The following is a 22,313-nucleotide window of genomic DNA, read 5'->3' on the forward strand; positions in this document are numbered from 1 at the left end:
TGGCAAAGATGAGTGAACGTCAGTGAATATATTGTTTAAAACACAATATAGTTTGATAGATTAATTTATTTAGGGTGGTTATAAAATGTTGCTGATTAGCTTTTAATATAACAGAGTTTTGATATCATAGAAGATAAACTTTTCTACCACATTTTCAAGAACAAGCAGCAGGGGTGATCTCAAGAGAGATTATAAGTATCGTGGTTACTGAAGACATTCTGGGGTGCTGAAGTTTAACCAGTGGCAGTCAAAGACTTGTTTATGGATTGTGGGCCCAACTGTTTAGGTTTTAAGAGAAGCCTCCTAATATGGTGAAAATCAGTTAATATATATTCTTTTAATATTCAAATAGAAACATCTCACTATTACCTGAGGCCTTTAACAATCTCCTTATATATCTGCTTCCTCTCATCAAAGCAAAGTATCCCAGGACTAAACAACACAACTGTTTTGCCAGGCAGATGAGATCTTTTCTAGAAAAACTTTGGTTGATCTTACATGAGAGGTCATTATAGGCATATGCAGAGATCCAGCAGGTCACTGAAATAGAGGCAAGGCAGACTGTCCAATCACTTTGCCGTATTAACTTCTCTTCGAGAAAGAGTGAGGTGCAGAGAAGTTAAGCAACTGGCCCCTAGCCATTCATCTAGGAGTCAAACTCAGGTCCCATTTAGGGTGGTACTCTTCCCATGGCACTACACTGCTTATCAAGACATGGAGCACCTCAGGGCACATCCAAGGAAATTCTTAGGTGTCACATACAGTCCTTCATTGGTATCTATGGGGAACTGGTTCCAGGACCCCTGCGCTTACCAAAATCTAAGGATGATCAAGTCCCTTATATTAAATGGTGTAATACTGTTGGCCCTCTGTATCTGAGTTCAGCATTCACAGATAGAAGCTGACTGTATGTATAGGTAGCATAAATCATTACACCCAACTTCACTAATTTAAAAATTACAAATTTGACTAATGTTTAATTTGATATGTTGGTTAGAGATCTAGCTAAGTATCTGACAAACAGCACTCTATAAGTTGATACAAATTTTATTACTAAACTACTAGAAACATTTAACTAGTAGCAAATCACTTGTATAATTTATAAGGACTTGAAACAACTAAATTATTAAAAACACTATACATTAAAATATTAAGGAACTGCATGGCAATTTCACTATGGCATCTAAACAAGAGCTTAGTTATGCTAACAGGGTGCACTGTTGGATGATTCCTGAAGCTACAAAGAGCTACAGGTATTGTAGCTCTTTTCTGAAAAGTTTAGATCACAGCTTCTGAACAGCTACCAGACTCGAAAGAGAAGGCAGAAAGCCAACAGGCCAGTTGTGTGCCTTATTCACACTAGAGCCTCTCTTAACCTCATAACACTGGGGGTCAAATCAGCTGCAAGGAAGCAAAGAAGCTCCTTTGAAGGGTGGGAGGCACAGGAATATGGAAAACATGTTCACATCACTGATCATTAATTAGTGTCACTACGGCGAAACAATAAACACTTGGAAATCAGGCAGAGCTAGTTTCAAATTCTGATTCCTCTACTTATTAACTCTATGACCCTGGGCTAACCCTGAGCCTCAGTTTCCTCATCTTAATATATGGATATCACCAGCTATATCACAGAGCCACTGTAAGGATTAAATGAGCCAGCATATATAAAGTATACTGTACTGTGTCTGAATAAGCATTGAAAAGAAAAGTAAAGTACTAAAGGTCATCCAATCCAAATTCCTTGTTTTACGCAGCGGTTAAGATTCAGAAAGGCCTAGCTCCTTAGGGCCCCAAAGCTACCACAACACAATGTCTCTCTTCTATCTCCAGCATACCCTGCAACCCTGCAGAAAGAAACCCCTGAGCCATAAAGGGCAGTACAGGAGGACTTCCCAGCTGCTACTAAAACTCTTCCCCAGTTTTTATGCCAGAAATCCGTGCCTTTCACCACCAATCCTGGCTGAAGTCTGATTATTGTTCCAAAAGCCTACCCTTTGACTCTGCTTTTTTTTTTTTTTTTTTTTTTTTTTTTTTTTTTTTGCAGTACGCGGGCCTCTCGCTGTTGTGGCCTCTCCCGTTGTGGAGCACAGGCTCCGGACGCTCAGGCTCAGCGGCCATGGCGCACGGGCCAAGCCGCTCCGCGGCATGTGGGATCTTCCCGGACCGGGGCACGAACCCCTGTCCCCTGCATCGGCAGGCGGACTCTCAACCACTGCGCCACCAGGGAAGCCCTGACTCTGCTTTTGATGTACCAGATTAAACCAAACATGTCTCTTGATACTTTGTGAAGGTCTTTGGCATACTTTTTATTAGTTCTTGGTAGTTTGCAAGAAAAACACTTCAACCCCTATTTCTCATCAACAGTCACCTTAGTAGAATTCAAGCCACTAGTGGGAAGATAACTCAAATTATCCTAGAATTTCCACCTGGCACTCTCACTTAGGATAGCTTTCTCTAGCTTGTCATTACGGTGGACTAAGAGCCTCATTGGATCTCTGCGGTTCTAACTCATATTCTTCCCCGGTCCTGCATCTCAACAGCCCTACACCAGACAATTGCATCATCTTGCCCTCATAAACACCCTGACACAAAACGAGTGCATGTGGTTACATGGGTCAAGCTTTAATGCTCCCAAAGAAGGCAGGGTGGGAATTGATGCGCTTAGTCAGAAAACTGATTTTGAATCACAATTACCTACTTACTAGCTGTATGACCTAGGCTAAGTTACTTAACCGTCTCTGAGCTCACTTCATGTGTAAAATGAAACAAGTAACATTTCATTTTCTTCATGTAAAATGAAAAAATAACACCAACTCACAGAAGTGTTGAGCCTTTAGTGGGTTAAAGCACTCAGCATTAATACCTAGCATGTGGTAGGTATTCAATTAATATTTAAATATACACTTGACTATAGCACCTATCATATAATTACGTTTTACCATGTCTCTATTACCAGAGGAAGGCTTCTTGAAGGCAGCAACTGTGTCTTATTTATATCTACATATATCCTCAGTGCTCAGTACAGAGATATAAATCACACCTGACCTTAGCCATAGTGTCAATGAAATAATAGGGAGTAGTGGGGACTGATGAAAACTGGAGAGTGCATGTCTCATCTAAAGGGGCAGCTATTGGGGAATTCCCTGGCGGTCCAGTAGTTAGGACTCAGCACTTTAACTGCCAGGGCCCTGGGTTCGATCCCTGGTCAAGGATCCCACAAGCCATGTGGTGCAGCCAATGGTGGGGGTGGTAGGGGGCAGCTAGTACTGAGCTCCAACTGATGAGGGCTATGGAAGAATGCTGGTCCACTGCGGTAAGAGCTTCAGATTCAATAAAAGAAGCAAAAGCCAGATCCTGGACACAAAAAGTTGATGCTAGCATAACCCCTGATATAGCATCCTGAAGAATGACTGAAGAACCAGAGTTATGGCAGAAGTTGGCCTCAACCACCATGGCAATTCCTGCCAAGGACAGGGTCTTGCTCAGTACCCCAGATTACCTGGTCTTGAAGGTTACACTGTATTCCAGCAGAAGCAAAAAGAGCAGCAAAGAAACTGGGCTCTTCAGCGGCCTGAACATTTTATTGATGGTGTCCTTAACTGACCCTTTTGGACTAGTAAGCAAACCTGTGGGTCCCAGGAAATATCATAGAAGAGAATCTCTAGAGAAAAATGAACTTCTCATATGTTGAGATGGGGAAACGAAGCCATATTCATTTGACTACTAAATTTGTTGTGTGCCTTATTATATACTAAGCTGATGAGATGGATGTATATAGCAGTTTGGTTTGCACTTATGTTGTTATAAGTTAGTGGGATTGGGGTATTTTTTTTAAGAACACCTTTAATCCAAGCGGCCAGAACCAAGCAGCATTAGTATTTTGGGTTATACTTTTAGAAGTTTTTCTCATGTAAATGAGATGTGAGGTTGAGTTAGTCCCCCCAATATTAGATAATACCATACAAAAATACTATACAAACTGTTTTGTAATCTTGTCTTACTTAAATAATGTGAATAATTTTCCCTATCAAATACAGACCTGTATCATTTATAATAATTGAATGATATTCCACTGAATGGATATAATTTTTTAATCAGTTCCATATTATTGAATAATTTCAATGTCTTCAATTTTAAAATATTGTAAATAGCATCACAGAGAACATCCATTATGCCCATTCCTTGTGCCACTACCCTTATTATGTCTTCCAGAACCCTTGCAACGGCTTCATAAATAGTATCGTTTTGTCTGGTTTTAAAAAAAAAAAAAAAAGAAAGAAAAAGGAAACCAGATTGTTTAATGTTAAATCTTTCCATTTTCAATTTTGTTTCAATTTTTTTAAAAACGTATAAGCAGATCAAAGAAAACTGAGGGCTGCCGGATTGTTAACTTCTGACCCGTATCCTTCACCTGACTTGGTTCTGAACAACTATTAGCTATTTAGCAAATCAAAATCACCTTCAAGGTTTAAAAAAAGGTATGTCGACACATATCTTAAAGTATCTGACAGATGTTCTGAAGATAATCCCCAAAGAAGTCCCAGAAACATTCTGAGCAATGATAACATCGTTAGAATAAGGAACATGGTGCTGGTGCTCAGTAAATGGCTGCTCAATAAATAAACGAATAAAGTAAACTAATATATGAGACCATAAGTGGATTATAAATTCTGAATTATTTGTTTTTTAAAAATAAATTATATTCTCCAAAGCATAAATGAAGACCAATGGATGGTAAACTACTCTAGAGAGACCAGTAGTTAATAATGCATGTAGAAGGACAACACAGTGGTTGATGAAGAGCAAATGCTCCAAAATATGGAGGCTGCTACTATTATTACTGTTATTGGCAACGGGACTAGATGGCCTTTGAAATCACATTCATCCCTAAGAGTCTATGTTAGTTTGGAAACATATCTTATATGTTCCCAGGAAAGTCCCTTCCCACTAATGGCCAAACTATGAATCCTATACAAAAGGATTCATTTTTTTATTCATAAACTCTCTACACCAGAATTACTCAACTGGGCTCCACTCCACACCAGTCATAACATGAAATGCTTATTAGGTGTTCTCACAAACAGGGTTCCATGGCCAAATAAGTTCGAGAAACACTGCATAATGTATCCTTTCTCTTGAAGAGTTGTTAAGGTATATGAGCACAAACGTTCTCAATACTAACTCTGCAGAAAAGAAATGCATTTCACATTGCCCATTACTTTGTCAAGGATCCTTTTTTCATCCCCAGAGGACACTTATTAGCATTGTATAAGAACTAATGTTCAATGGAACAGCTTGGGAAATGCTGCTCTAAGCCACTTATAAATTTTAGGGGAATGAAAGGAAGACCACAGGCAAGTCTATTCTGGTCAGAATGGTCAGTTTATTCTTCAAAAATGGTTGGAGTTTTACACACATTATGGCATTTCCCTTTTTAATGAAAATGACATTAAATATCACCATAAATAGCAATCCTCTGCCTCTCAAGTAACTGCCAACCGAGTATGTTTTGCTTCTTAAAAAGGCCCCAACTTTGTCATTTGATAATAAGCAAATTCTAAGCTACTTACCTTCAGGGTACAATAATAGTTTTTGACAGTTAAAAATGACAAAAATGTTCAACTGTACAGATTGCATGTACTTTCTTTTTTCTCTTTTAAATGGACAGATCATGCCACTGGTGAGGGGATATGTTTTCTTAACACTGGGCAAAGAATCTCACTTCATATAGATAATGGAAAACTTGCAGCTCCTGAGGACAGAGTTAACAGTAATTAGGGGATTTTGAAAACCTTCAGTAACTCTAACAAATTTAAGCCAATGATAAGATATAAAATATTCTATGCTCCAATATCATTTCCTATGAGTCACTGAAGCATTTACTGAAGCACTGCTCAAGATCACTATTTTAGCTCATATTCATGAATGCGTTTAAGAATAATTCTTGAATCTGATTTATAACAATACACTGTTGATTTTAAATGAGGGTGTTCATTTAAATAGGACACCTTATATACCTTGAACATGAAGATTTGAACCTTTAATTTAAACCTATTCTACTGGAAACATTCAAATGCAAAGGTTAGACTAGTCCCTCTCTCTAAAAACTGCACCTTAAGTTTATCCATCAGAAAGCTCTCACTGTATAAAAGAAAGTATAACGGATTTAAACGCTACCTGCAGACAAGTAAGAACTTAAAACAAAATGGAAAATATAACTCCCATGCTGAAAATGAGTAAAGAGGTTACCTCACTGCTATCAGGTACATCACTGCTAAAACATGGAGAGGTGTGGGAAGGATGCAGCAAATTTTGCAACCTGGCAAAAATTTCTGCAGGCAGGGAGATTTTTTTCCTGAACCATTCCACAATGTTGTCTTTCTGCTTACTTCAAAGAAAATGTTATCCAGGTGACTACAAATCAAACTTACAGTCCTACTTCAACTTACTATTTCTACAACTAGAAAAAATTTCAAATGACTATACTGTAAGTCCCTTCTCGGACAAAATGATAAAACCGGTTGTTCTGATTTCAATTATCATTGCTCAATGAATAATCATTGCAAATATGAAGACTTTTTCTTCTCATCAGAATCACTACCGTTCAGCACCTGGGGATTAACAGAGGGGATCAGGAAACAACCTAACCCTGAAACAAATGATCCTACGACTTTGCGGATTCATAAGTAATACTGACCTCACAGCGGTCCACTAGAAATCAGCTCCTAAACCACAACAGTACAACTAAATTAGACTATTTCTTTCATGTCAAGTGGCTCCCCACCCACCCCCGCCATGTAGAAATCTTACTGTACATAACAGAGCAGATAATAACAAAGCCTCCTCATCAAGGAAGCTCTACTTGGCTGTCAGGCAGATTTTATGCTATTCTCAAAAGAAAGTGATGTGTTCTCTCACTTATTAAGGTCCATTCAGTGACAGGCACCTACCATATGCTACTGTATTCATTTTTCAGTAAGTACTCTATAAGATAGGTATTATTAACCATTACTTTACAAAGGAAGAAACTAAGGCTTAGACAGGTTAAGAATCTGACCCCCCCCCGCCCCCCCACGGAGGGTAAACACCTTACAGAGACAGAATTCTTTCCCAGGTCGGACTCCAAGGTCAGCAACTACACTAGCCCCTCCCAAAGGCACTTTTTGGCCAAAGTATTTCAAATCCATTTCCTCCTACAATTAATCTACTAATATTATGTTAGGTGCTTTGAGTCTCTGTGGGAAAATACTAAAATGACCTTGTAGCCCTCCTAACTAGTCACAGTGCATGCATGCAAAACTGAATAAACAAAATGAAAAGAGAGACTGTAAGACATCAGATAACTCACAATCAGTTTGCTGTGAGCACAAGGAATAGAATGGAAAAGAACAACTTGCTGGCTAAGGAATGTTCTTCTTAGGTTGTATGCCTGAGGCTGGAATGAACCTCAAGGAGGTCATTTGTGACCTTAATAATGTCCTCTGCTATTCTCCCTCCAGTGAATGAGGCAAACTTGTCAAAATACAAAAGGTGCCTTAGAGTCATCTCTGAATCAAGTCAACGCTTCCAACAGGAGAGGAAATGCTGTCCAGTGGAATGAGCACTAGCCTGGGAATCCAGTAATCTGGCATACACTTGGCTGTGCCCTTACATAGAAATGACCTTATCAAGGTCATCACACTCTTCAGGGCCTCAGTACAAAGGGTGTGCCTGAAAGAACCAAAGGTCACTTCCCGAGCTAAGATATAAGAGTTTTTCTTTTTCTCATCATATTCTATGGTGTTAAGAGAACACTGTTTAAGGGACTTCCCTGTGGTCCAGTGGTTAAGAATCCGCCTTCTTCTTCTAGGGATGCAGGTTTGATCCCTAGTCAGGGAACTAAGATCCCGCATGCTGCGGGGCAGCTAAGCCCACAGGCTCTAGAGCCCACAACTAGAGAGCCCTCGCAACCGCAACGAAAGATCCTGTATGCCCCAATGAATATCCTGTGTGCCGCAACTAAGACCCAATGCAGCCAAATAAATAAATAAAATTTTTTTTAAAAAAAGAGAAAACACTGTTTAAGAGTAAGGGCTTCAAAAAAAAAGAGTAAGGGCTTCACAAATTGTGTAAGAATTAAGAGTTACAGACTTATGTTTGAATCTGGGCTCTGCCACTGACTGGCTATGTGACCCTGAGCAAATTACTCAACTCCTCAGTTTCCTCATATGTAAAAATGAGGGTGGTAATAGTACCTATCTCGTACTGTGTGAGGATAATATATATATTTATACCCTTGCTGGTTCAACGTAAGCACTCAATAAAAGGCAGTAACTATGACATTCCTGAATTTTATTCATATATCTTTAGTGGCTCAGTACCTCTGAACTAAGAAGTTAGAGAGGGGAATTTCAAAACTGCCTCAAAAAGACACCTACCATGGCCCCACATTTCACTCTGCTTTCTCTGTAAGTGGAGATAAGGAACCTTGAATCTTTTCTAGTGCCATGAATCAGTTTTGCCCAAATGGAAAATGTGTAAGCAAATGAAATAACAATTATTTGTTATAAGGATTAAATAAGATGACAGACACAGTCTGTAAAGTACAAAGCATTAGTATGATTTCTGCTTAGAAGACAAAGCTGATGTTCACAAGGTTTTAGTATAAACTCAGATCTACTCAGACCTCCTGGGAGTTCAAGATTTCTAGGGTGGTCAGTTCCAAATTATATCAATAACAAGGCCCAGCAATTGGCCCTGGGTTAATGCAGAATGTACATGGGCTAATGTAGAATGAAAGTGTCACTGGTGCTGAAGAACAACCGCCAAGAAATGCTTGCTGAATAAAAAAGATATTTATATGTATACACTTGTTTTTATAACCTCGACCAGATTTGCTAAAAAAGAAACTAAGTTATGGATGTCGTAACGGTCTTCATATTTGATTAACTTAATGACTAAGCCAAATGAAGCTGAGATGATCAATGTACAAAATGTACAGCAAGCCCTGTTTTCCCTCATACTTTTGACTCTATCTTCCACACTGCAATGTAATTGCAAACATGAGGGAGGAGACCCTCACCTAATCATATCAAGACACAAAGGAGTTAAGACTTCCAATTCACTGGTCTCCCCTTGAAACCTGAATTATTTAAAAGTTTCCATGCAAAACTGGAATTGCAAATATTTTGTTGTAACCAGTTTTAATTTTACACATCATTGAGGATAAGCATATCCTAGGATCACCCCACAGTTTGAAGAAGGTACTAGGTTTTTAGATAGGTCCCAGTATTTGGGGACAAACATCCTAAAGAACTGGTGATGTTTGAAAAAGCTCCCCAGTGAGCTCTTTACACTATGCACTTGGTAGTTCCTCACTGCTTGGCATTAATCATTTCCATATATAGAAAGACTATGTCAGCAACATTCTGAAGCCTGGTTTTAAAGGATGCAGATTCTTAAGCTTTCTGTACATATTTTCCCCATTATCTACCTGGGTTCAGAAAAACTCCAGCAGTTTACTTTGTAAATCCCTCCCTTCACAATAGAAACCAAGGGATACAATTTAAATACCTAGTTGAAAAAAATATAATCTATATGGTTACCATTCTGTGGTTTGAACAGTACAAAAATTCTTTTTGTAATTATTCAAATAAATACAAATTCTTACTCAAATTCCCCACTCAATACACTCCTAACACCCAGAAGTCAAAGAAAGATGATCCACTGTGAAATATAAAACTATCTGGGAGTTTGACAAGTCAGGCTTATGTTGATAGTATGACATAGTAGATAAAACTACAAGCTTTGACATCAGGCAACTTGGATTTGAATCCCAGCTCAACCACTGAGTGACACTGGACAAGCTACTTAACCTCTCTGATCTTCAATTTTCTCATCTGCAACATGGGGATGATAATGCCTACCTAACAGGAAATGTGTTAAATGTGCTCCAAAATGTCAATTCCCTTCCTCTACCACTTTCCCCTTTTCTCTTGAAAATTCAGTTGCATTCACATAAAACTGAGAAATGTGAAAATCACAGGAGTTTCTTGAAAATGGTATAAAAACTGAAGTGTAACGTCTATCTAAAGCTGAAAGAACCACCTAAGACAGACAAGGAAAAACAAATTAGGAAAACACAGAGGTTTAACAAATGTGTTTCCATGATCCCCAAACCTTGGGAGGAGCAAATGTAGAACAATCCAAGTTACCACAATTCAATGGAAAAGTAAGGTGCCCCCAATAAGCTGACTCTAACAACTCTCAATTAGAACAAAAGCTTTTTTTTTTTTTGAACAAAAGCTTTTTGAAATATGAACCACAGAGAGTTGACAAGTCCTCTAACTTAAGACAAGATGCAAGAAGCTATGCACGAGCTTATTTTTGTTCCCAGCTGCTTATTTAAAAAAAAAAAAAAAAGTGTGTATGAAGGTGGGTGTATTTTTTAGTCATATATAAAAGGAAATAAATGAGCCAAGATCCAGGATCTCTGTCAAGCGCTCTTCCACTAAAGAGGAACCTAACAATATCCTTTCAAACAAATAATTGCAAAGTATCTGATATTTGCTAAAAAGAGCAGCTTTGGAAACTTGGAAACTCAGCCCTGAACTGTATCTTTCCTAGAACAGTAAAACTTCATGTAGAACATCTCAAAACTAGCAGCACGGTCCTGAGACCCGATAATCTATAACTACTCTCTTAATATAATCCCCAAATCGTAAAATTCCAAAAATGCTTCTGCTTTTTCACTCCTATAGATCTGTCACTACTTAATGCTGTGCCTCCTAGGCTCGGCATTCAGTTATTAAGACCATGCACACCTATCCCATAGAAACCCTCTCTCAGTCTGGGTCTGTTTATTTGCTCCTCACACCACTGCCCAGGTCTGGTAACTACGGACTCCAGGGCTCCACCAAAACCTCAGTGTTTCAAAACCGGGACTCCCTAGCAAAATTCCTGATCTGATCCTATTGTTCGCCGGGTATGTCTCTAGGGCCCTGATGCCCTCTCCTCCTATACCATGCCCTCAGACCTGGCATCCGTGGACATCAGGGTCATTCCCTGTGTTACACTCCAAGTCTAGCACCCCTGGATCTCGAAGATCCTCTCAACCTGAAACTCGGGTTTCAGTGTTTCCAAACCTGGCACCCTTGGCGCTTGCACGCCCCTATCCCGTGCCATGCACGTTCCATGAAGGGTACCTCTGGAATTTGGAGTGCCTCCCACTCCCGGCCATGTACAGGCTACCCACGAAGTACTGGCCAGACCATCTCCCACTCTTCCCCTTTAAGGCCTCTAGGCTCGCCCCCAACCTCCACCCCACGCCTGCGCCGTAGGGGGTCATCACCCTGCAGCCAGAGAGCCCCAGACGCGCGCATCCCTACAGCCTCCGATTCCTTCATCACCCCCTAGGCCAGAGCCAGCGCGACCAATAACGTGCCAGGTCCTCGGCCTCCCCGCCACCGACCAATCACGAGCGAGCCCCCCCGCCGTCGCCTTCCGCCAATGGGAGAAAGCCCGCGGGTCGGGCCGACAAGGCGTACGGACCCCAGGAGCGCAGCGGCGGCGACAGCGGCGGGCACGGCGAGAACACAACATGGCGGCGGGCAGGCCGCACCGAGCTACAGCAGCAGCCGCGCGAGGGAAGTGAGGTCTCCGCCGAAGGCGGGAAGCGCCGCCCCTCCCCCCGCCGCCGCCGCTCACCTCTCCCCCTTCCTCCCGCGGATGCTCCCGCACACTCACACGCCTCTGCTTAGAAGTCCAAGGAAGAGCAGGAGCCGCCCCCGCGCTCCTGCGGAGTCGGGCAGTGCAGAGACCTGGGCACGGCGGAGGGGAGGGGGAAGCGTGCGTCAGGGAGAACGGAGCGCGCGCCAAGCGGGGGTACAAACAAGATGGCGGCCACGCCGTTTGCACCCTTTCCCCCCTCCCCCTCACCTTCCCCTCCCCCTTCCCCTCGGCGCTTCGACTCCCAGTGTCTTTATTGCGCAGAAGCTTAGTTGCCTGAAGTCTCGCGAGATATGAGAAGGGGCGATGACTTTGTGAGGCGGAATGAGAGGCGAGAATCTTCTGACCCCGCCCCCTTTGGGGGATTCGGGATTCGGAGGCGTTTGGTAGTGACCTGCGTGGAGCGTTCCGTGTTTGTGGGTCTCTGCTTTGGTGCGCCAGCTTTTGAATTTTAGGGGAATAAAGTTTTTGTGAGTTTTTTTTTTTTATTTGGGAGGACGCAGAGCTGGGGGCTGGAGGGCGACGTGGGAATGCCAAATTAAGTGCGCCTTTAATGATAGCTACCAGTACCGTAAAAGAAGGGCTATAACACCAAAACTGTAAAATGACATACTCCAAAATAAAGAGCATCACTTCCCAATAGTGGTCACTTGTTACCTTACGTCGACATGGACATTGCTTTTCTCACTTGAATGCAGTTTAAAACTTTTTAAAAAACAATTGGAAACTAAACTACAATGAACATTATATCTTTTTCATACTTTACTGCTTTAATCTCCACAATTACTTGGTCGAAGGCATCAGCATTATTTTTATTTCACTGGTGATAAAACTGAAGAGCAAAAAAGGTTAAATTGATCAAGGCTCCGCAGCTTAGTAAGTGTTGAAACTCAGTTTAAATAGCCCCCAAACCTGTAGATAAATGCATCAAATATGTATTGAGTAAAATTAGCTACAGGCGCAAAGAGAAGTGAGACTGCTCCTGCTGGTGGTTACCTTGAATTTTACAAATGACCTTACAGCCTTTCTGAGACTTGGGTTGCAGGGGTCCTCAACAATAAAATCAATACACTATTATTATTTCCTTCCTTTGATTTTATGACCCTGGTGATAAAGTAGTTGAGAATAGTGGAATAAACCCTTGACTTGAACTCAGGGAAATCGTTTTCAACTCCAACTTTAATAAATCTCATTTCAGGCATTCAATGAATATTTGATGAATGAATGAACAAAACCTAACTAGTTATAAGACACCTGACTTCACTGAGTCTCGATTTCTTCATCTGTAAAATGATCTAATTCCTACCTCCTGGGGGTGTTGGGGAGATTGAATGAAATAGTATAAGGGCGAGTGCTTTGTAAATTGCAAAAGTGTTATAAAGAAGTTAGTGATAATGATTTTTCAGACCTGAGAAATGGCGTAAAAAATTAAAAACAAACTCAAGAAATAGTATGTTGAGATAGATAAGCTTAGCTAATGGGAAAAAGCTAGCTAAGTCTTTCTACAAATGTTTATTGAGCAATTATTGCATATACTATGCTTGTGAAAGAGAAGAAAAATGTGCAGGAAGCAGCACAAATTAGTATTATTAGTTATCATTCTTGTAATTAAGTATTGACAGTATATAGGGGCTGCAGTCAGTTTCCCTCTGGGAGTGTGGAAATCAGGTTGCCCTCAGAATTAAACTAATAAAAATTTACATAGTAGAAGAAATTAGCTAATGGTGGTAGTAAACATATTTTAACAACTGGTACTTCTCAGGCACTGACCTACCAGATGTGAATTCCAGGAAGGGTCCAAGAGATATCCCTCTGTACTAGGTGTTAACCCTTCAGTTGCTAGTTTTTAAATAGTAGGTCCCAGGGGAGGGGAGTTGTCAGGAAAGTTGGAACAGCAGCTATTTACCAGCTAGTACCAAAGTATTTCAGTATTTTAGTAGTCGGTATTATAACTGGTGTCAGTCACACTAGTACATACAGGCTGAATATTAGTCCTTGCTGTAGACTGTGGTTATCAATATTCTCTGCCCTTCCTTTTCTAAAACCCTCCCCATCTGGCCTGTCCCTAGGAGGTTATACTTCTCACCCTAATGCCATCAAGCTAGGCTTTGTTTTGGTCAGTGAAATGTGAGTAGAAATAGCTTGATCCAGTTCTGAGTAGAAATGTATGGGCCATCTCATGATTCCACCATATTTTTCTTCAGCCCTGAGAGGATCATGTTCCAAATAGAGCTGCTTTTCTAGCTTTGGTCTCAGAATGAAGATGTGCAGAGCCACAGCTGACACACAAGACATGTAACGTGAGTAAGAAATAAACCTTTGCTATAAGCCACCGAGATTGTTTTAGTTGTTTGTTACTGCAACATAACTTAGCTGGCCTAAACTGGCAAATACAGTTCTGAAATTAGCTATCAGTAGGGGTAAGCCAAGAGCTTAGCTACAAGCATGATCAAAAAATAAACCAGACTCTGATCCAGTTCATATGAAAGGGAATCTCAAGGCAGATGTGATTGTAATTTAATAAACAGAAGCCTAATCAATCTTGTCAACCAATCATTCTGTGTCCTATTTGGAGAGAGATTCTGTGAACCGACGGGCTTAATCGGCCATGACGACTCAAAACAACCCAGTCACAGAGGCAAGCATTAGCATTGTCTTTCTGAGCCCTGTCTCAGTCAGGCCAACCTGGGCATTAACATTTCCTTGTCCATGTCATCCCTATAGTGGGTGAGAATATCTCAGGCTGCCTCAGCTGAGAAATGCTTCTTAAGATCAATGTTTTTTCCTGGTATGATTCTACGCTCACCCAGCAAATGTATTTCCTGTAGGGACAGAATTTAGCGATCTGTCACCTAGAGGATCCAAGTTCTTTTGATAATTGCATCTTTCATTGTAAATTAATCTATTGGATTCTGGTTTATGTAACTATCAGTTTTTGTGAACTTAGAGAATACAAGAGTCCCCCTGGGAGATGGTTCCATTCTGTGCTTACTATTAAAATCAGGCTTCTGAGTTTGCAAGGCTGAAGACCAGTTCTGGGATGATGGTAAATTCCTTAAAGTTTTGGAACTGTAGAGGGACCTGTCTAGACAACCAGCTGGACTACCTTAAGCTACACCCCTCTATCTCATTGTGTGCCTTCTTTGATCTCAAAGAAGAGTGGTAAGTGCTAAAGAAAGATAAGATTCACATGCTGTGGGAGTTCAAAAAGGGAGAGATTTCTTCCATTTAGTATGAAATAGTGGGAAGAGTTCAGGAAAGATTTGTGAGGATGTGACATTTAAAAAATGAGTAGAGTTAGGGGAAGAGCATGCCACGTGTAGGTGACCATTAGAGCAAATATAGGAAGCAGGGAATTGATGGAGGAAATATAGAATAAGAGGATAAGGAAGAAAAATCATCTGGAAAAATACATTGTGGTCAGATTAAGGCTCTTGGGTTTTATTTTCTGGTAAGGAGAGTTAGTGGTGGAAGTTTTTTTTGTTTTACCTTTTTTTTTTTTTTTTTGCGGTACGTGGGCCTCTCACTGTTGTGGCCTCTCCCGTTGTGGAGCACAGGCTCCGGATGCGCAGGCTCAGCGGCCATGGCTCACGGGCCCAGCCGCTCCACGGCATGTGGGATCTTCCCGGACCGGGGCACCAACCCGTGTCCCCTGCATCGGCAGGCGGACTCTCAACCACTGCACCACCAGGGAAGCCCTGTTTTACCATTTTAATCACTTTTAAGAGTACAGTTCACAGGCACTAAGTACTTTCACATCGTTGTGCAACCATCACCACTATTTGTCTCTAGAATATTTTCATCATCCGATACTGAAACGCTGTGCCCATTAAACAATAACTCCCCATCCTCCCCTCCCCCAGCTCCTTGGAACCACTGTTCTACTTTCTCCCTTTGAATTTGACTATTCTAAGTATATCATATAAGTGGAATTATACAATTATATGTTTATCCTTTTATATCTGGCATATTTCACTTAGCATAATGTGTTCAAGGTTCATCCATGTCATAGCACGTACCAAACTTTCATTTGTATTTATGGCTGAATATACTATTCCATTGTGCGTATATAGCACATTTTGCTTATACATTCATCCATCAATGGACATTTGGGTTGTTTCCATCTTTTGACTATTGTGAATAATGCTGCTATGAACATTGGTGTACAAATATCTGTTTGAGTTCCTGCTTTCAATTCTTTGGGATACATACCCCAAAGTGAAATTGCTGGATCATATGGTAATTCTGTTTAATTTTTGAGGAGCCACTGTACTGTTTTCCACAGCAGCTGTACTGTTTTACATTCCCAGTGATAGAAGTTTTTACAGAGGGGAGTGACATGGTCAAAACTGTGTTTAAAGACTATCTGGCAGAGATAACAGGATGGAATAGGGTTGCAGAATGACCAGTTAGAGACTTCCACAACATATCAGACAAGATGTAACAAGAGCCTGAGCACATATGTAGCAGTGAGAATGGAGGGAAGAAAATACAAATGCAGCGGTGATATTGCCAACGTAGGATTGGAAGGACTGGACTGTTGATCAGCTGCTGTAGGGGTGGGGATCAAGAGAAATGAAGGTGTGTAGTATGACCCCCAGGTTTCCCACATGGGAGGATGGTAATCTCCAGATGAAGACTTCTGGGCTTCTCCAGAGCGTGTCGAGTGGGACATTGTAAGGTCTAGGATGGACACTTGTTGTCTTGCCTGCTCAACACCCTTGCCCTTTCCAATGGTAATGGCACTCTACTTGCAGCCCAGCTGCTGAGGTCTGAAATCCATTGCCCTTCACCCCCAGGCCTCACTTCCCACAAGCTATTCCTGGCCGATGACTGAGCACAGCAGAGAATTTTGGACAGACTTCTTCCTGGGGTAAGTGACACTCTTCTGATGGACAGGTTGGCTCAAGGACTCCTCAGTGACCTCACAACCTTTCCTTGGAGCTGCACGGCAGTCTAAGGTGCTTCCACCTAGAACTCTCGCCTTCTTTCTTCTTCACTTAGGGTCAGACCTGTCTCACTGTCAGATGGTCCTCTCCCGGTCTCTTTTAGGTCTTGCCCCCATTTTCCCTCACGGGTGTTTTCCATGATACATTTCTTGCATTTAACCCTGTCTAGGTGTCTGTCTTCTGAGGATCTGAACTGACATGAGGGGAAGGAGGATGAGATCGTAGTACCTCCTCTCCACCCCATCAGCCATAGGGGTAAGCCTATGACCCAGTCTGACCAATCGTAATGATCCCCACATCTTGGCCCAGTGCCTCCTCAGAGTCTCTCTGCATCATTTGGCTCCCAGACCATCAGCTGCTTGTTCCACCTCAACCACAGACGTGGCTGACCAACTCTGAGTGAGGCCTCACAGTTCCACTTCCTGAGGCCAACTAGTTGCAAATATGGATTCTCTGGCTTCTCCTGCAATTTCCAGACCCTGAGGACACACCACCTCACAGAGCATGAGATCTGGCTTCCTAAGCAGCTGCTGAAGGGGTCAATGAAGCAACCTAGAAGTACAGGAGATTTAACTGCCCATGGGGTCAACTATGATTAATGGGGGAACAATCCACTCTCCCTTCCTACCTCTGATGGACGGTTTCATGGTATAGTTTCTCTATACAACCCGTCTATAGGCATTCTGTATGGCCAAGTGGGTAGACCTGTCCAGAGACTAGATGTGTCTCTTCACAGCTCATCGTAAAGAAGTAGCAGCAAACATTTCCTTGCATTGCTTGCCATCTTTTCCTGCTTCCCCATCCCCTTATCCTCACTGCCCTAGGACTGTGCATCCCATATAAAGCTTTAGCACTTAACCCCCTTTTCAGGCTTTGTTTTCCAGGAACCCTTGCTTAGACAGATCACAGTTTCTGAACAGATGGGCACATGACCCAAACTAAGCTAAGCAAGGCCTTCCTAAAGATGTGAAATATAGGAGAGGCAGGACATTTCTTCTGTAGGTCTTGAGCCATAGAGATCTGTGGGTGGCTATCATTTCTGCTTTATGGACAGAGCCTGCCTGAGCATGCAGGCATCACAGAGGAAGGCAGAGCTCAGAGAAAGAGAAGGACACAGTGCCCAGACATCCTTTGGGCTCTGAGATCCAACTCTCTCCAATATGTGTAACTGTTTTTGTGATTTCTTTACCTCCCTAAAGACCAGTTTTCCCAATCCAAATCAAAGAAAAGGTGGTCATCCCTAGATCCCACATTGCGTACATTAAAGAGATCAGTCAGGTGACTAGATTTTGGGGCTCAATTTCAAATTCCTGGGAGAGAGAGCTGTTCCTTGGATTAACTTTAGCCAGAAGTTTGCCCCTGAACCAATCAACTTCATTATGAGGTACAGGATCATGTATACACATGGCTGTAGCCACTGTAAGCCTGTGAATGAAGGTACGGTAGTGTATAGGGATAGAAAAGTGGGAGCAGAGAGTTGGGCAGACCAACCAATGGCTGCCCACTCTCTGAGAATAAATAAGGGGGGAAAGGGTAAAGGGAAGGGGTCTGAGGACAGAACACTATCTAACCCAATGCTATCCTACACTTTATCTAAACCAACACTATCCAAAAGAACTTTCTGCAATAATGGAGATGTTTTATATCTGTGCTGTTAAATATAGCAATCACCAGCCACGTGTGGTTATTTAGCACTTGAAGACAGCTAATACAGCTGAGCAACTGAATTTCTTTCCTCATTTGATTTTAATTTAAAATTGAATAACTATATGTAGTTAATGACTACATATTGGACAATACACACTGTTGATCTGCTTGGGAAGACAGCGTGGAATATTGGCTATTGCGTCTGCTTTGGAGTCAGCCCGAGCTAGGTTCAAGTCTCAACTCTACTTCTTATAAATTGAACAGATTACCTGACCCCTCTGAGCTGTAGAGTTAAAAGACGTAAAGAACGGTAAACAACATAGGATACCAAAAAGAGAGAAAGGGGCAAAAGATTCTGCACAGGGACAAAAAGTCAGTTGGATTTAGCAATTAGGAGACTGAGTGAATTAAGACAGAGAAGTGTTCAAAGTGTGTTGGGGTAAGAGCCAGACCAGCAATTTACCTGTCTTTTGGACATCTGTTAAGTATCTTTCCTCTGGAGGGGGATCCCAGGCACGGAGAGACAGGGAACACAAAAATTTTCTCTTAATCCTGATGGCCACATGGGGAGCTAAAAACCCAAAGGCATGTCCTGAAGGTAGGGCTCCAAGGTCAAGCCAGAAAAACAGTCATAAACAGTCAGCCATGGGGTCTGGAGCCAAAGATGGGGTTGCCTAGACCAGGAAGCTAGAAGAAAAGAACACCTCATAAAATACCCTCATTACATAGCACTTACTGTGTGCCTAGATTGTGAGCCCTTCAGGGTTCAGGGCCATGTTCTTCTTGGTATCCCCATCATCTAGTAAGTTCCAGACACCATAGTAGGTGTTAAATTAACATCTGTAGAATGAATGAATGAAAGTAAGCCAGTCCACTCCCTGGTGCATGGTAGACACTCTAAAAATGTTAAGTTATCAGAAGGAGAAAACTCTGCAGTGAGAAGGTGCCAGGGTATCCTTCTTGGCTTGGAAACCCTGTTTGTAAGGTCCCCAGCATATTGCCTGGCACAGAGGGATTGCTCAACAAGTGGTCACAAGGGTAATGATTATTAGTGGGGGAGAAAGCTTTTGCATAATGATTGGGGAAAGCCTTGATAATAATAAGAGCTAACCTATGTTGATCTCATTTAATTCTTAGCCCACTCAACGAGATAGATTTTATTAGACTGATTTTATAGATGAGGAAACTTAAAGAAGAGATGTAATTTATCCAAAGTTAGCCAGTTCAGAAACCTCAGGGCTGGAGTTGAACCTGAGCTTCCATGATTCCAGAGTCTAGGCTCCAGCAGCAAAGATTTGGGAGGCAGGAGGATTGCCAAAAGAGGAGTTTAAGGAAGAAAGTTCTGGGGTCGAAATTCACTTCTGATTTCTATACATTTACACAAATCATGATGCCTTCTTCCCCCTCGAATGCCCACTTCTTGACTTCTTGGCAAGGTCCTCACCCCTTCTACTGAGTTCATCTCTCTAGGCCACCCTTCTGTTTCCTGTCCCATTCAACCATATATACTCTCCTTCAACTTAAGGAAATAGGAATTGAAATGGGGTCAAGGGGAGCTTTTTATTTGTTGGTTTATTTTAGTTTTAAGAAGGAAAACTCTAGAGCAATTTTGTAAACTAGGTATTCCAGTAGACAGGCAGAAATTGACAATGCAAAAGAGAGAAAAGATCTGCAGAAGTAAGTTTTTGGGGTCCTTGGCACAGATTGGGTAGAGTTTGACCTCTGATAGGAGCTGGGACCCTGAGACTTTTCTTCAGAGCAAAAGAAGACAGAGAATATGGATACAGAAGCAGGAAAGTTCATAAATGTTAAGAAGCTTAAAATCCAAAGTTAAATTTTGCAGCAATTGATGATGGAATGGTCTAGGACAGTGTTTTTCAAATTGCAGGTCCTAGCTTATTAGTAGACCATAAAATCACTTAGAAGTTTGCAACCAGCTTTATTTTAAAAAATGGAATAGAATTGAAAATTTGAACTAATTACACATAGCAAGGGTAAATACTGTGAAAACTACTGTGAAACTTCTGTTTCAGTTATATATCCAACTACATGTATACTGTAAAGTTTATTTCTTATTGAGGGCACAGTAAAACATATTTTAAAGCCACTGTTCCAGGATGAGACCATGAGAAGAGTGGCTGATTCCCAGAACTTTCTTTCTCTTCTATGATGTGTGTATATTGGCCTTGGTTTGTGACCAATAGTAGGCACCCTAAGGGACATGAGCCTGATGCAGTATGCCAGAGCTTCCTAAGCAGTGGCTACAGCACGTGCATTCCATATGTGCCTGAACATTAGTCTCCTAGTCTTCGGGCTACTCTTTCCTCCTGAGAAGAAAATCCTGAGATTCACTATGATTGGACAGGCTGAGTTCATACCACCACCCTGAACCAATCATTCTGGCCAGTGAGATTGACGAGCTCACCCCTCCGCTTCCCTGATGGAGTCAGCGTCCTGGAAACACATGGATCGTAGAAAGGAAATCAGGGGCTGTTGCAAAGGGGGAAATGGAAAAATGAGGTAATCAACTAATGTTCAATACACATGGCCTTTGAGGTGCCAAAATTAGTTGTAAGTTTCAATAACATTTGTGCTGGTCATTTGCCTGTTTGCTCTGAGCTCTAATCTAGCCTTTCCATGCTCTGCTTTGTGCTGAAGAGTGCCAGGCCCTGAAAGGCCCTGAAAAGTACACTTCCCAGACTCCCCTTGCTAGCTGGCTTCCTGTCAGATTCAGCCAAGGGGAAGTACAGGTGGGAAATTGTTTGGCTGGAGATGGGATGGCTGGAGGAGAGGCAAAGCCATTTTCTCTCTGCATCCGCTAGAGACTCTGGCAGCAGCTGGTGGTTATGGGCTCAGACCTTCAGCGTTTCCAAAAGTGTCAGTGGTACTGGAGGGATAGCTGTAGACTCCAGTGACCTCTGGCAGTTCTGCCAGCAGCATCATTTCAAAAGCAATATTCCAGTAGCATCAACAGCAAGTGTACTTCTGGATCTAGTAAACACCCTTCCATTTGATCCTCCAGGTCTAGGGGTGGTAGAAGCTTCCTGCAGCTACTAATCTCTAGTCTTCCTCACCTTACCCTTTTGCTTCCTCAAGCCAACCAGTTCTCTGAAATAAATGACCTCTGAAATTCCAAGCATGTTTTCTGTTTTCTTGTCTTCACCCTGACTGACATGGCACTGCCCTGGCCATTAGCTGACTGCCAGGATTAATTCCCCAGGTGTGCTGTTTGCAGGTGTTGAGCTGGGTGATGCCACAGAGCAGAACATTAAGCTCTCTGCTGGGGCATTTGGACAGGAGCAAGGGAGACCCTGGAGAAAGCACAGAGAAAGCCTCCCACTCCTTTTGCTTCCTCATCTTTCCCTATTAGAACTGTGTGATGGAGAACTTAACTGCCTGCCTCCCAAGATAACTTGACTCCACGTTGTGACTGAAAGGGATGGGCTGCGGAATGATGGGGTGGGAATACAGCAAGGAGCACAGTTGGCAAGGGGGCCCAAAATGGACGAGCCGGGATAGGGTGCCCTTGCTGCAGAGTAGAGTTTAGGGAGGGAGGAGGGTCAGGGACTATGACCTCTGCATCCTCTTTTTCAGAGGAGCTGATGGAGGGATAGACCTGTGGTTCTCAACATTTCCTGTCTTACTGCCCCCCAAGTGCTCTGCAATCAAAACAAGAAAACTGACTCTTAATGACATTTATCCTGGCTGATACCAGAGGAACTGTTACTGAATCCTTATGTCTAACCTGGCTCACTTCTGTGAGCTCCTGTTGCTACCCAGGCCACTGGGGGTAGTCAAGTCTCTTGAGGGCCTGGAGAGGTAAGATTGTGGATAACTCCTGGAGTCTTCAAAGGGGCAGCCATGCCAAAAACACCACTTCTCTCAGAGACCCTTTGCCACGGCCAGTAGCGTCTTGCACGATGTTATTAAGTCAGTCCCACTTAAGTATGATCCATGATTGGAAACCTAGATCCAGTCAGCCATTAACTTGCTCTGTGATCTTGGGCA

The 22,313-nt window shown here is 42.2% G+C and overlaps 1 protein-coding gene across 2 annotated transcripts in view; it reads right to left on the bottom strand.

Annotated features, from left to right (window-relative positions):
• NFYC (nuclear transcription factor Y subunit gamma) overlaps nucleotides 1-12,286 on the bottom strand; it is a 63,552-nt gene extending 51,266 nt beyond the window's left edge. Inside the window, exon 1 of one of the 2 annotated variants that reach the window (XM_082664528.1) lies at nucleotides 11,728-12,286. The gene's annotated coding sequence lies outside the window, so the exon portion shown is untranslated. Of the gene's footprint in view, nucleotides 1-11,688 lie in introns of both variants that reach the window. The other variant, XM_082664530.1, reaches the window with a different exon arrangement.
• Between the last annotated feature and the right edge of the window lie 10,027 nt (nucleotides 12,287-22,313).

This window comes from Grampus griseus (assembly GCF_964374135.1).
Source record: "Grampus griseus genome assembly, chromosome: 1".
Taxonomy (NCBI): Eukaryota; Metazoa; Chordata; class Mammalia; order Artiodactyla; family Delphinidae; genus Grampus; species Grampus griseus.